This window comes from Uranotaenia lowii, chromosome 3 (genome assembly GCF_029784155.1).
Source record: "Uranotaenia lowii strain MFRU-FL chromosome 3, ASM2978415v1, whole genome shotgun sequence".
NCBI classification, from domain to species: domain Eukaryota; kingdom Metazoa; phylum Arthropoda; class Insecta; order Diptera; family Culicidae; genus Uranotaenia; species Uranotaenia lowii.
Genome location: NC_073693.1, coordinates 123,354,199 through 123,367,259, shown reverse-complemented (window position 1 = coordinate 123,367,259; position 13,061 = coordinate 123,354,199). Strand labels below are relative to the sequence as shown.

The window sequence follows — 13,061 nt, the reverse complement described above, 5'->3', positions numbered from 1 at the left end:
TATTTATTGCTTTTATGCTTCGATTCACTCAACAAGATCATATGATCGGTGATTTGAGAGTGAGTTCTCAGGAGAGAACTCACTAGCTATCTAGCCGCTTGGGGTGGCTCTTGTTTTCTAGCAACAAATTAATACCGTTCCACAACATGCCGGCCCCCTTGAAACCATACGGGTTTCGAAACAAAATAAGCGTTACAATAATTACCTTATAACTAACAATTTGAAATATGTGCTTACGTACTACAATTATATAATTCAATTTCACTTTTTATAAATCGATCCAATTTAAATTTTAATTGTTTTTTGTCAAAGCAACCGCTCGTGAATCGATTGCTTAACACTACAGATAATTCTCGCTCGACATATTCGTTTTCGCTCTCTTCTCTCGTATGCTGTGGGGTGAGTGACGATGAAGAACTGGACGACCAAAACAAACATCTTTTATCGTGGTTCTTGTTGACTGGTTAAATCTGGAAGTTTAGCTAATCGTTTTCACCGCAGGAATAAGTATATTGGCGACGTATAAATACACCATATGGAAACATTATTGCTAAGGTAAGTCGTGGATTACAATTCACATTCGTATCGTAGCTGCTAGATAACTTTGTTCTCCTTCATACTTCATACTCAGACGCTGGTGCTGCTGTTTTCAATCAGCACCCTCCGCTGGGTGGCGAGTTTGTTTTCCCGCAGCTGCTGGGCCCTTTGCTGGCTGGCGAACAGCAACCGAAATCGATAGGCCGTGTCGATTTCGCGTGGTGAGTAAGTTTTCAAAACATTCGAGAAATTAAAAAAATTAAAACATTGATTTTTCTCTTAGGTGATGATGGACATGATGATCGTGGGATGTGCTTTTGGCTGGAAGCAGAAACTCTTTACCCACGATGGAACTTTCAGTGCAGTTGGTGGAACTAACGGTAGGTGCAATCAGCCGATTTTGCATCCATGTATCCTGTCGACCTTCGACCAGAGGATGATATAAGGACGTATGCTTGGCCGTTGACTCACGCACCTTCCTGTCGACTTTCGACCAGAGGTTGATACGTGCCGTGTGCTCAACCGATGAATCGTGGATCAATGATCATGTTGATGACCAACGCTTGTAGATCGATGGCTATTTAAAATTTCACCCCTTCGAATTTCCACCAGCAGTTGTTGCTAATTGACCAATGTATTAATAAACGGATGTTGAACCGAAGAAAAATGTTACTTTGATTGCTTTTTCGAAAATTATGCACATGATGACAGATCTTATAAGCCGACGAATGCCTTTCAATGACCGATGACCACATGATGCGCTCCAAGCTGACGTTGAGAATTGACCGGAAAACCGTTGAATCTTTTTTCGTGGTAGGATGAACTTGCGGGTCAACTTTTAAACAGATGAAACCGTATCAAATTCGAAATTCGGTTCTATTTTGAATAGCGTGTATGCCAACGTATGTGCTAGGTCTGACCGTTCGTGTAGTGCTTGGCCGGACCTGATGTTGCTGGCTAGTGGACAACAACGTCGAACAGTTTCATGATAATGATGGTGCTGTGGTGATACTCATCAATAGGTGGGTGGTAGCAGAGATGTTGGGTTGGCGTTGTTGTTCAATGGAACGATCCAAGCATGATGGGTGTTTATGGTGACCAACCGATGACCGATGCGTAGTCGACATCACAGCCTGTCGGTTTTCGACCAGAGGTTGTAATTCGACTGTTTGGCCGTTTCTTGTCCGACCGATGACCAATGATCAAAGTGTCAACCCGTCGATCTCCGACCAGAAATTGACACCTGACCGAGTGACAGTTGTTGTAGCTGCTGCTGCTTCCTCGGACCAATTATTGAACCGGTGTTGTCGTGGTAATGCCGAAATTGGGTACTGTCTGTAATTGTACCGATGTCACAGTGTGGTGATGAGCCGCTCAAAAACCGGAAATAGCGTTGGTGGGTCACGGTTTCATCCAAGGTACACGTGATGAGTTCATGAAAATATTCAGAAGGACTTTAGTGTTTCTTAGTACATTCTTCAATTACATGCTCCCTTCTACCGAATTTTCAATACTGACAGAAAACATTCTGACATTTACAGACATAAATACTGACACATAACTAACGCATTTCTGACAAATTTCAGACTTGTAAATCTGACAAATAGATTCTGACTTGTATAAATCTGACAAATTCTGACTTTGAAACTCTGACATGTTTCAATTTCCGACTCATTTCATCTGACACGATCATTCTTGATCAACTGACATTATGTTGTCGACATGATTGCTATCGCGCATGGAAAGTTATAAGGTTATGTAGATGTCTCGGTCAACTATTTCGTTTTTGTTCTATTTTTGACGTTTTCTTGCCCATTGATTATTTTCTTTAAAATAGACCATTCAACCAGAAACTTTGAGCTCATGATTAGCTCCAACAACCGTTACATTGTCACCTATGACAATGTCTGCTGTCGACCCCTTCCAACGCTTCCCTTTTCGTCGATTTTAGACCGCGAGTTGTACCGTTTTTCGCAGAGTGTTTTATGTGCTGATGGTTCTTCTCGACGTCTGCACTGATGGGATATCGATGTAGACATAGAATGGGGGACATTTAAGTCATTCTGACCAACTGGGTCCACCGTCAATTCTTCGTTCGATAAACGACGATAGAGGTGAGACACGATGAAGCAAAATTTCAAGTGGTTTTGCAGTTGTGCTGTCCGATTTCAGCTCGTATACGAAGCGATCTTAAATTTGGACCAATGTGGGTTGGCCTTCGACGAATTTGTTCTACTCGCAAATCTTCAAGATGAGCTGAAGAACTTCCAACAAATGGCCGAGTGATGCGAGTTACTTCAGGACCTTCGTCCGACTGACTGATTTTCTGACGTAAAAACTGACATAGATTCTGACTGTTTTACTGAATGGGTTTCCGACATATCAACTGAATGATTCTCTGACTGATTTTCTGAATGGGTTTCTGACCGTTTTTTCCGACAAAGTTCTGAATGTTTTTCCGTGGTTTTCTGAATGGATTTCTGAATGAGTTTCTGACAGTTTTGCTTTGTGATCTGAATGATTTTCTGACTCAATAACCGAATGATTTGCTGACAGTTTCACTGACCGATTTTCCGACATTTGTCCAGACACAATCTAACAAATACAAAATAGGCAATTTCCGAAAAGACCGAGACATAACCTGTTCCGTGGGATCTCATCATTTCTGGAGATTGAGTTGATTGAAATACTACTAGAGGCGTAGCCAAACTGTGAACACAATTACAACGTTCTTGCAATCGTGTGAGTTCGAAACCTATTTTTAATTCGAATGATAGCAGTCGACAACAAAAAACTGACAAACTCATACTCTGTATGGGTTACTGACTGATTCCAAAGTGTGCGAAAGGTTATCTGTGGTGTACTGTGGGTAATTTTGTGGGTCGGGTGCTTGAACAACTGGGTACGAATTGGTGCTGAGTTCTTCGATTTGGTGTGCGCTGAGTTTGTGAGTTTTCTCTACTTTGGTTCGTTTCAAACTGATTGGCATTATCGGGTCTGTTGCGCGTTGGTGGAACGGAGGAGGAGTAAGATGGTGAGAGAGGCCGAGAAAAGTAGCGAGGACTTTCATAATGCAAAAGTGTGTGGTGGTTCCGATGGCATTTTTGACAGGGACTTCTGGTACAATCTATGGCATAATGTCCAGGTTGCAAACACTTAAAACACAAGCGACGTTTGTGGACTTCCGAAAACCGTTCTGACACAGACCAACTCTTCAACGTCCGACACTGGTGGATGCTATGTTGAAAATCTCCGCAAATGAAGCAATGTTCTGGCTGAGGCTGAGATGTGAGATATGTAGTCGTGCTTCTAAACCGTCGATACTGTGGCTCACGTGAACTCGTAAACCTTGGAAGCTGGGGTTCAGAGGAACTGTTGGCGACGAGAGATTGCAAAACCAAACATTGATCTCGGAGGAAGTTCATCAGGCTGGAGTAGGTAGGAACTTCCTTTGAATTATGATGCGTTTCCCACTGCCGAAGTGTAACGGGGTCCAGACGCATGCAGATCATGTGCGCTAACAACGTTGACCAGCTCTCGGTATTTTCCCCAATCTTGTCCAACATCTGTAGGTTCTTGTCGAAGTCACCGATGAGGCGATTCAACGACTCACTGTTCTCCCGACGAATAGGCTGGATTGCAAAAAGCGCGTCCAAATGCGCTTTGACGATGAGCTTTTTGTTTTCATATCGCTTTTCCAACAAACTCCATGCCACCTGGTAGTTTGCAGCCGTGATTTCAATAGAGCCGATTTCCTGGAGCGCTTCGTCCGTCACCGATGACCTCAAGTAGGTGAATTTGTCGATTGGGGAAAGCTGACCGTTGTTGTGTATGAGACTCTGAAACATGTCGCGGAAGGTGACCCAGTCTCGAATTTTTCCGCTGAAATTCGGCAGCTGAATTTCCGGAAGCTTTACACGCGACATTACCGAACTGGTTGACAAAACTGACTCTTCGACTGACACTTGTCTTTTTCGCTTGATTGCTACCAGGGAAGATTTTGCCGCACAGTAGACTTCTTCGACCTGAGACGCAGCCTCGTCAAAATCAGCCTCACGCTTGGCTATTTTGGCTTGCACACGTTTTTCCCGCTGACTTTCGGATTCCTTTGCTTCTGATTTGGTTTCGAGATCTTCTTCGTCGAGGATCACCTTCATCTTCCGCTGGACGTTGTAGAATCTCCGCATCGCATCTTCCAACATATCCAACCGGACATCGATCTGGTTTTCGTGCCGTTCCATTGTGAAGCCTTCAACGAACTTCGCTACACCGTTGATGGTCCGCTTCAACTGCCGCTGTTGCTCCTTCAGTTCGTTGAAATCGACGTCTTCCATGATGATTTTCCAACTTGCAACTTGATTGCACTGACACAAAATCTGACCAGAAAATCCGACAAATGTTCTTACTCAAAACTGACACAACCGGCTAAGTCCAATTTCGATTAAAATTGGAATTCCAAAAATTCAGAAAATAATTTTATTGCACGTTGACACGTCCGCTTGTTTATGTTGCACTAAAACTGCCAATCACACACAAATTTTGAAATCCGTTAAAAATAATAATTATTATTTAAAAAATAATTAGAATATCTCATCGACACGTCCTTATGATCTTCGCAGATCATCAATTAAACAAACTGACCAAGTAACCGACAATTCTGACTCATTTAATATTCAACTAACCGACTTTTGCTCACAAAATACACCTTGTTTGCTCTCACCGATAGGTTATTATGATCCGACTGATCGATAGCTGACTCAACTCAACTCAACGTTCTTTATTTGAACAAAAATATTAACCCAATGCACCCGATTGACAGGGGAAGTTTCGATAAAAAAAAATGCCAATTAAGAACCAGTAGCAGCAGAGAAGTATGATGACAAAACCCAATCAAGGATTGCACACAATTCCGATGATAAAAAATTCGTAAACTTCAGTTTTAAACTTTATTTCGAGCAACCCACAAACTTCCACAAAACAGACACCGTTAATCATGCACACTTTGTACTTTCCTGTTTTTGAAGACCGATTCCGTGGACCAAGGAATGTTCCGATGTAGTTCGCTCTCCGTGGTTGCTTTGTGTTGTAGCAAATGGCGTAGTTGTGGTACCGTGATGCTTTGATTAACGCTGGTCAGCGCGATGGCGTAGCAGCGATGGCAGCGGTGGCTTGATGCTACCGAAAGTGCGATGGCCGTGCACTGAAGCCGCTTGATGATTGTTTCCGAATCTGACACTATCCGTAGGCCTTAACTGGCCACATATCCGGTTCGAAGGACCAAAAAATGTTCCGGATCGTCCCAAGTAAAAAGTTCGAAAGAGTGGACTGTAATTAACACTCTTGGAAACGACCGGGGAACACTTCAAAACAGCACAACTTCTTCACCACAGTTCTTTAATTTGGGTGCAATAAAGGCTACTCAACTGCCTCCGTCTTTCACTGGAGGGAATATCTGTGATATCTATCACAGATAGATTATGATTTCCTTCCGCTACTAATAACACCGAACCGATTTGGGGAAAGTTCAACTTTTATTCCCTACTTAACTTGTACCGAGCCGACGGGGGTGAATTAATTTGGAGGCGATGTTGTTTTGTTGGAGGTTGGTGCGAACTGACTTTATTTATTGCTTTTATGCTTCGATTCACTCAACAAGATCATATGATCGGTGATTTGAGAGTGAGTTCTCAGGAGAGAACTCACTAGCTATCTAGCCGCTTGGGGTGGCTCTTGTTTTCTAGCAACAAATTAATACCGTTCCACAACAATATCCACACAGTTGTTCGCTACATCGTTTAAGTGTGCGATACACAGAAAGAAAATCTGAATCCTTAACAACACTGAAATAGAAAACCTTTATCATTACATGACGTGAAACGCGATTCATTAATGTAAATTTACAAAATAAAAAAAAGTTGAATCCTTAACAGCACTGAATTCTAATGACACAAACATTACTTGACATGGAACGCGATTATTTGATGTAAATTTACATCACATATGATAAATAAAAATAATAAATAAAAAGAAGCATCATGTGTGACGGAATTTTCAGTGCGAATTAAATATTACACGTCTTACATATTTTACATGTCTTTCATATTTACACGTCTGTTGTTAAAATTACACGACATGGAATGTTATAGGACATTGAATTCGAAGTTAATTAATATTACAATACACTGTACGCGATGATGTCATGTAAAAATACAGACTGTCGAAAACAGGCACACACAAATGTCAACAAAGTGTTGCGTCAAGTCGTGCACAAGAGTATTTCATTAAAACAGTTTTTCCGCGATTAAGTTAATCGATCTTACTGGTTCCTGGAGATCTTCGAGAAGCAGGAATGGAGTTTTTGAAGCGACGTTACTAAATTCTGGATCCGGTACTTCAGGGAAGAAAATAAAAGTAAGAATGTTACTTCTAACAAAAAATATCTATGAGATAAAAAAAATGCCACTTAATAACATGAATAATTATAGAAAGATTTCATTTTTTATTAAGAAGTGAGAAAATTCCACTATTAAATCAAAATTACAATGAATGAAACAAAAAAAAAAATCCTATTGGAAATTTTTTCTTCAGTGATTTTATAATTTACATCATTTTTATTTTACACGTTTCTAAATTTTACATCATTTTTTATTTTACACGTAGCAAAATTTTAATGACATGTAATTTCCAACCAGGACTGAAAATTCCGTCATATATGATGCTTCTTTTTATTTACATCACATGTCATGTGATTTTACAGATTTTTTTTCGTAGTGTGTACAGTAAGTTGTTATTTCGTTTAGATAAATGATGCGTTTAATTTCACATTCAAATGGAAATCTACGGAAAACTTGCACATTCGAATAGAAATCTACGGGAAAGTTGCAAATTCTAATTACTCGTGAGTCATGAAAAGGATTTTCAATAACAATACAATTGAAAAAAAACAATCATTTTCCAAATGTCAATGCACTTGGCACCCACGAACACATTAAAAAATCAAAACACGAACATCAGTGTATCGCTTTTCCACAGGGCGTGGGGTAAGTGAGCCTTAACTTGGCATGCTCCTTATCTTGGCATGCCAAAATGCATTTTGGTGATTTTCATGTCAAACATACGCCTGAAAATGGAATAAAAATCACACATAAAAGAAAATCGCATATGGCAACATTCTGCATAGCATTTGTCCACTATTAAATCCAAATGACTGCGTATTTTTTTTCGCATGACAAACTGCAAATGAAATTATGATCTTCGGAAAAAATCCAAAATGAACCTACCTTGCTAGTGCACCTGCCGTCTTCGTATTGATTTTTAAAACATACTTCCTTATGGAAAAATCACTAAAAATTACCACTGGTTACAGCAAAACATGGCAAAAATATAAAATTATAACTTACTCCAAACAACGTACATTTTCTATCTAAATCTAAATTTTACTATACGATATTAGTAGCGGGAAACAGGATCAACTGATTTTCGAAAAAGTCTGGAAGATTTTGACTTCATGGGGATTGAAGCCGGATATGATCTCATGGATCTATACAAGCAATATCGAGACCCAGATTATCCTATGCGGCTCTTGTTTGGTGGCCCAAAACTCTACAAGAAACAACACGAAAACGTCTACTTAAATTACAAAGAGTTGCATGTCTTTCAATAACAGGAGCGTCTAAATCAACTCCCTCATCTGCACTGGAGGCATTGCTGCACCTTTTGCCTCAGGCAGAGCTAGAGGCTAGAGCAGAGCTAGAGGCAGAAAAATCAGCTTTGAGGTTACAACGATCTGATTCATTACAAACTTGGGAGCTTAAGGGGCACTTAAAAATATTAAATAGGTTCAAAATAAATGATTTACTAACGTCCGTTCAAGACTGGATGGAAAATAAACCAAATTTCTACACAAGTTTCGAAGTTATGGATACTGATATATCAACCTGGACACAGGGTGGCCCTACAACTAGAATAGGATCTGTATCTTTTTTTACTGATGGCTCAAAAATGAATAACAATGCTGGTCCGGAATTTATGGGGGGTTAACATATTGATTCCAATGGGATGTTGGCCAACAGTCTTCCAAACAGAGGTCCATGCGATTTACTCTTGCGCGGAAATTTGTTTGAAGAGGATGTATAGGCACGCTAATATATGCATATTCTCAGACAGTCAAGCAGTGTTACAAGTTCTAAAAGCTCTAAAAAAAGCCGGAACCTTTCTGTGGAGTTCCAACTTGTGCACTTAAAAATGAACTAAAAACTTAGGAAAATTTAAAAGTAAAATTCAAATGGCTTGTAACTATTGATGCTGGGCAATCAAAAAGATTCATAAAGCCCGAATCAAAGAAAACTTGCGACCTTTTGAGCCTGTCGAAAAGTGATCTGAAACATTTACAGAACTTTTAACAGGGGTCCATGCAATTACCACCTTAAAAAAATTAGCAAACTTAGTAATGCCGGTTCTGTAAAATTGAAGTAGAAACTACAGAGCACTTAATGTGTGACTAATTTTTTTTTTTTTTCGATTATAGTCGTTTTAACATCTTTATGTCATTCGCGACTTATATCAACGATTAAGTTGGCGGACAAGTCATTGAAAAACTTATCCGGTACAACTGTGATCGATGTTTACTCTTGGGCTCGAACTCACGGACATCGGCTCAGAAAGCAACTGACTTGCCAACTGAGCTATATCACAAGCCCAACTCACAAGTCAACTGGAGGCGGAGTTTTACTTGCTGTCAACTCTAGACTCCCGGCTCAACTCATCGAAGACAGTTCCTGGGACGATTTGGAGCTTCTTTGGGCCCTCATTGATCTCGTTGATCGGAAATTGTACTTACGCGTAGTGTACGTGCCTCCTGATCGCTCTTGTGACCCGCTTGTAGCTGAGTCTTTCTCGCGGTGCCTATCCAAAGTAAGCTCAATCTGCTCTCCCGAAGATGACATACTTGTCATCGGTGATTTCAACATGCCTGGCTTGAAATGGTGTCCTTCCGATGGCGGCTTTTTGTTCCCAGATCCTATGCGCTCCAATTTCTCGACTCCTTCCAACATCTTCCTGGACTCTTTGAGCACCGCGACTCTTCGCCAGATCAACAGCTTTGAAAACGAAAACGGCCGTATGCTAGACCTCTGCTTCATAAACGAAGGCTTCAGGAATCCGACTATTGATTTAGCTCCTGCTCCTTTTGTTAAAGTTGTTTCCCATCACCCAGCTTTAGTGGTCTCACCCAGCTTAGTGGATTCATAAGAAACACCATCCCAAACTGGAATAATGTCTTGATCTCGTCTACAACTGATATCTCAATTAATGATGACAGTACGACGTAATCAGACAAATAGTAAATTGGTTTACTCCACAATAGATCAAATAAATTGGCTCATACAAAAAAAAGCACCTTAACAGTTTCTTAGGTTTCTGCACTAGGACGCAACGATTTGTGCTCCTTGGAGACCCCAGAGTTCTTCGACTAAGTCGCGTTATTTCCTGCCTGCGTCTTCAGTCGTCCTGGGCCTGAGTTCATTGGGGGCGAGGGGGTCCTGTGGACCGTTCTCACAGACAAGTACCCCGTTACGATGAAAACATCTTCCCCACGTATTGAGTTTTCCGTTCATCACAGATTATTTTATTTTCAAAGTACTCCTACTCACGACATAACTGAATAAACATAGTTCCTAAAATTCACTCGGTCCATGGCAACCGTTTTCCAATTTCTCGGACATCCCACATTCGCCAAATCACGCTCCACATGGTCTAACCAGCTCGTTCGTTGCACCCCTGCTCTTCTCGTTTCTACTGGATTCGTAGCGAACTCATGTTTTGCACGACAGTTGTCCGACATTCTCGAAACATGTCCCGCCCAGCGTATCCGGCCAGCCTTCACCACCTTCTGGATACTGGGTTCGCCGTAGAGTCGCGCAAGCTCGTGGTTCATCCTTCGCCTCCACACTCCGTTCTCCTGTACGCCGCCAAATATGGTTCTTAACACTCGTCGCTCGAATACTCCAAGTGTACGCAGGTCCTCCTCGAGCAATATCTCGTGCCCGTTGAAGACAACCGGTCTAATGAGCTTCATGTACAGGTTTCACTTCGTGCGAGAGCTAAGTCTTCTCGACCGCAGTTGCATGTTGAGTCCATAGTAGGCTCGAATTTGGCTGATCATTCGACACTGGATCTCACGGCTGGTGTCTTAGTCTGCGGTCACCAGTGAGCCGAGATAAACAAAGTCTTCGACTTTCTCCAGCTCGTCGTCGTCGATCGTACCCTTGTTATTACTGGACAAGCGGGCTCGGTCGAACTCGGATCCGCAGGCCAGCATGTACTTCGTCTTGGACGTATTAATCATCAACCCAATCCTTCCTGCTTCGCGTTTCAGTTTGCGGTATATCTACTCCACCGCCGCAGATGATCTGCCGACTATATCAATGTCATCGGCAAAGCAGATGAGTTGACTGGATCTGTTGAAAATCGTGCCCCGCATTTCGCCCACCGCTCGTCGAATAACACCTTCTAGCGCCACGTTGAACATCATGCAGGATAGACCATCACCTTGTCGAAGCCCCCTGCGCGATTCGAATGAACTCGACAATTCACCCGAAATCCGCACACAGCACTGCGTTCCATCCATCGTCGCCTTGATCAGTCTGATCAGCTTCCCGGAAAAGCCGTTCTCGTCCATGATTTTCCATAGCTCGTTACGGTCGATCGTGTCGTATGCGGCTTTGAAGTCGATTGATGGTGCGTAGGGACTTGGTGTTCACGGCATTTTTAGAGGATTTGCCGTAATGTGAATATCTGGTCCGTCGTAGACCGTCCCTCCATGAAGTCGGCCTGATGACTTCCCACGAATCTGCCTGCTTGTGGCGTTAGGCGGCTGAGTAGGACTCGGGACAGCACTTTGTAGGCGGCATTGAGGACAGTGATCGCTCGCTCGGTAGTTCTCATAGTCCAATTTGTCGCCCTTCTTGTAGATGGGGCATATAACCCCCTCCTTCCATTCCTCCGGTAACTGTTCTATATCCCAGATCCGGACTATCAACCGGTGTAGGCAATCGGCCAACTTGTCCGGGCCCATTTTGATGAGTTCAGCTGCGATGTCATCCTTCCCAGCCGACTTGTTTCTATTCAGCTGGCGAATGGCTTCCTTAACTTCACTCATCGTTGGGATTGGCTCCTCTACGTCGTTGGCTACGCCGGCGATGTACCTTCACCCACCGTCTTGATCTCTTGCATGTGCGCCGTTCAGGTGTTCATCGAAGTGCTGCTTCCATCTTTTGATCACCTCACGATTGTCCGTCAGGATGCCTCCGTCCTTATCCCGGCACATTTCGGCTTGCGGCACGAAGCCTTTGCGGGATGCGCTGAATTTCTGATAGAACTTTTGTGTTTCTTGGGAACGATACAGCTGCTCCAGCTCCTCGAGCTGCTCCTCCTCCAGGCGGCGCTTTTTCTCCTGGAAAATTCGGACTCGCTACCCATTTTTGATTACCCATCACTTGTCAACAAAGCTTTAAACAAGTGTAGAATAGTGCATTTTAACCTAGCATTGCTCCATGCCCAGTATTGCCCAGCTATTTAAACTAAGTATTTAAAAACCAAAACCAATTGATGAAACCCTTTCCGCAACTGTTTCAAAATCTAATACCGCCACACTATCAATCCAATCGGAGTGATTTGATTCGATTGTAAACTGGTTAAATTGAAATCGAAATTATTGCCCTCCTGACTGTCTATCGCCGTCGTCATTCCACCAGCATCTGTGTCAGTTGTCAGTGGGTTGCTGGCCGGAAAACGGGGTAGTCGAAGACCGGCGACAGACGGAAATCGTCACCCGGAAGCGGACCGACTGCACAGTATACGCTATGGACTTGGACAAGGATCCTCCCCCCTTCCGAATCGAAGAGGGCATTCGCGGGAAGGGTCAGCCATACAGTGTGCCACCAAGCGACGACGCGACGTCACGGAGCGAGATAGATAGATTAATTTTAAAATCAATTTATCAGTAAATGGCACTTTTATTGACGTGGGATAAATTTTGTGCAGTGCATGGCAATTTTTCGCTTTCCGATTTTGATATTTTTTTTTTTATTTCAGTTGCTTTCTCTTACAACCAGAAAGAAAACCTTCCACTATTCCCGATTGTGGGTCGGTTTTCGCGGGAAACTGGCGAGTGAAGATATTTTTTGACACGTGAAAACCGATTTTATATTCGCTTTCGCCTGGACGCTGTGCTGTGGTGTATAAAGTTTTATGAAGGGTTTTCGAGGTTTTCGCTCTCTGCAAGTGCAAATTCGTCGGGTGCAATTTTGTAATTGAACGCCAGATGGGAACTTGGTCGGAATGATTGCACCGTGCGGTTGGCCAACCGTGGCAATTGGCTCTCTTTTCGGACAGATTTTTTTTCTCTCCACCTGCCCATGATTATATTTCTTTTCGATTTCCTGTTGAATCAGCAGCAGGACTGACTGGAATTCGGGAGTTAATTCGACCAGTTGGCTACCACGCTTTGTCAGGGCTTCATTAAA

The 13,061-nt window shown here is 42.5% G+C and overlaps 1 protein-coding gene and 1 long non-coding RNA gene across 3 annotated transcripts in view; one reads left to right on the top strand and one right to left on the bottom strand.

Annotated features, from left to right (window-relative positions):
- The window catches only part of LOC129757681 (tyrosine-protein kinase Abl), a 448,900-nt gene that overhangs the window by 86,640 nt on the left and 349,199 nt on the right, over window positions 1-13,061 (bottom strand). The gene's annotated exons all lie outside the window — the stretch shown is intronic.
- Window positions 419-1,138, top strand: LOC129757683 (uncharacterized). Its single transcript, XR_008739763.1, has 3 exons — window positions 419-555; window positions 632-758; window positions 821-1,138. It is a non-coding gene; the product is annotated as an uncharacterized LOC129757683 (long non-coding RNA).